The following is a 3,010-nucleotide window of genomic DNA, read 5'->3' on the forward strand; positions in this document are numbered from 1 at the left end:
CACTTGCAATATTTTGGCTGACATTTCACTTTTTTATATCTTTTAAATCCACTGACACCAGAACTTGATGCTTCACTGGAGGCCATTTTCAAGGAAATGTGCTACTGATTTATTGTTGTTAAGGAGTAGCAATTTTTTTGTTTTTTTCAATGAGGTGTGTGTGCTGATTTGTTGTTGTTGAGGAGTAGTTAATTTGGGTTCTTTCAATGAGGTGTGTGCTGATTTGTTGTTGTTGAGGAGTTGCTAATTTTTACTTGCTTTCAATGAGGTTTGTGCTGCTGTTTTTGGCTCATTATATAGCCAAAATTGTTACCGTTGTTGAGTCCAACGGCTACATTTGGCGTTGTTTCATCTTTGGGGCAGTTATGCCTTTTTAACATTAATTTCATGCGTAAGGGCAATATCGTCATTGTGTTTCAATTTTGTTAAGTTGTAAACGGCAGTTGACGGAAAGGTGGTTGGGAGATATGTTTTCTCATCAAAGGGTGGACGGCTGATACACTGTCAAACTTTTGTAGTAATTTTGATAACGATGTAATCTTAGGGTGGACGAATGATAATTTCCCAATATTATATTATTAAGTAGAAAAAGAACAAACATAAGATTAATCTTAATGGAGCTTAAGAATAGACATAGATTGATTTCGAGTTGTCACTTTAAAATTATGAATTGATTGGTAATTAGATAACTGTTAAGTTGAACTTTGGTAGATTTTGATGGTAGCCTCAATCTCTTGAATTCTTGTGTTAATTTACTCGTTTTAATTTTAATTATTGCATTTTTAGTTATAATCTTCTCAAACAAAATATTTTCTTTTCAATTAGGGTAGACTTATAATTGAATTAGATTAAATTTTGCTTTTCTAAAAGTTAACAAACCTTGTGGATTCGGACTCCTTATTCCTAGTCTATATTTCAATAAATTTGTGTATTTTCGAGTGTATTAAAATTTGCACAATAAATTTTTTACGCCTTCTCCAGAGATTGGATTGGAAAGTTTGTTTGATTTGGGGCTGACTTAATTTTTTATATTAGTCGTAGTTTAGGTTATTTAAAAAAAAAAAAGATGAAAAGAAATTCCAATTCGTCAATTACTGTGTAGTTTAAAGTTTTAGATTTGATTTTATTTAAATTATTATTTCTTTTAAGTCGCGAGTGTCAGTTTTAGATTAGGATTAATTTATTTATTTTCTTTTAAAGGTCATGCGTCTTTTGTTTAGATTAGTTATACTACTATTATTGTTATTATTTTTATTATTAACCGTTTCTTTTATTTTGTCTTTACTTTTGTTACTGTAAGTGCCTTCTAATTTCTTTTCCTTTTACATTTTCTAATTGTAGTCAACAAAAATTAATCTAGGGGATAAAGAAACATAATAAGTTATAGGTCTGAACATTCTAATTCTCTCCGTAGTAGTTCGTTTTTATAATAGCTCATCAAATTAGTTTCTTTTTCTTTTCTTTTCCTTTTCACAAATATTATTTATGTTTTTTATTATTTTGGTGTGATTGCATGCTTCGTAATAGATCTCTACTGTGTGATTTTGAAAGCTACAGATAGTGAAATTATTAGAACTTTTCATCAAAAAAAAAAAAAAAGAAAGCTACTTCAAAAGAAAAAGTTGGCCAAAATATAGAAAATATAATTGAAGACAAAATGGCTCAAGAGCCACGAGAAAAGCCTTCTAAAAATTACTTTGGTCCATTCCCTAATCTAAGCACCTCATGCATTCAATATCGAGGTGTTGCAGCTAGGAGTTTTGAAATAAAGCCCAATACTCCCTAAATTGTCTCCCATCTTTTTATGATTTAGATAATGAAGATTCATATAATCATTTGAATGATTTTTATGTTATGTGGCAAACTTTTAAATATGAAGATTTTTCTACGAATGATGTTAAGCTTCGTTTGTTTCCATTCTCATTGAAAGATAAAGCTAGATCATGGTTTATCACATTCCCAGCTATTAGCATTACATCTTGGGAGATAATGGTTGATAAATTTTTTAATAAATATTTTCCTACTCATAAGACTAATGCTATTTGCAGGGAGATTTCAGAGTTTATACAAAAGAGGATGAATAATTCTTTGAAGCATGGCAGAGATTTAATCACTTACTCTTGAAGTGTCCTCATTATGCGTTTGAAAAATGGCATCAGTGCCAATATTTTCTAAAAGGATTATTGCCACATATTCAAGAGTGGTTGATAGACACCAGTGGAGGTGAACTTATGTCCAAGAGTGTGACAAAAGTTTGGGACTTTTTCCAAAGACAAGCTGATAATTACATCAGAGGAGTTGATCTTTAAGGAATAGTAGAAGAATAAGAGGAGTGAATGAGGCCTGCAAACCACACATTGCTGCTACAGTCTATGTCCTTGCCTTCAGACAGAACAAGTGTACTAGATTTTCAAGCAAATCCCAACCTCATTCAAGACTCTATGCTTGTACTAACAAAAGGGGCACCGAGGCAGCCTAAAAAGGCCTAAAAAAAAAAGGAAAATGCATTCGATGTGATAACCTTGGTTATACAATTAGAACTTGCACTTATAACCCGCCACCAATTCCAACTTACATATATAGCCAGAATAATTGCCGTGACCACCTATCGAACAATCTCCTGGACGAATCAGACCCTGATACCTCCACTTGGACCAATAAATATTTTGATGGAAGCTCAGAACCTACCTCGACTCAAGCATCAGGATCATGGCTTAATAATAGTCAATCAATTGGCATTACTGCACCATCCGAGCTAAATCTATTTGGGAGCAGTCTAGCATACTAAGGTTGTATATAAATGCCTTGCTAACCACTTATTTCTACCGAGGAGGTAATATTTTACCTTGACTATGAATTTATATTTTTCATATTATTTATGTTGGTGATACATGGCAATAGTTTGTTGTTTTAACATGTTGAGTGAATTAGGTTTATGACGATTGTGTTTCTATTATGCTAGATCAAAATGAAAGTTGTAGGTTCTGATATAGGGATTTATTAACTTAGA

At 32.0% G+C, this 3,010-nt stretch overlaps 1 non-coding gene across 1 annotated transcript; it reads right to left on the minus strand.

Annotated features, from left to right (window-relative positions):
* Positions 1 to 2,040: 2,040 nt before the first annotated feature.
* LOC112497028 (small nucleolar RNA R71) lies at positions 2,041 to 2,143 on the minus strand. The gene has a single exon (XR_003063576.1). It is a non-coding gene; the product is annotated as a small nucleolar RNA R71 (small nucleolar RNA).
* Between the last annotated feature and the right edge of the window lie 867 nt (positions 2,144 to 3,010).

The sequence above is a fragment of the Citrus sinensis genome, chromosome 8 (assembly GCF_022201045.2).
Source record: "Citrus sinensis cultivar Valencia sweet orange chromosome 8, DVS_A1.0, whole genome shotgun sequence".
Lineage (NCBI taxonomy): Eukaryota > Viridiplantae > Streptophyta > Magnoliopsida > Sapindales > Rutaceae > Citrus > Citrus sinensis.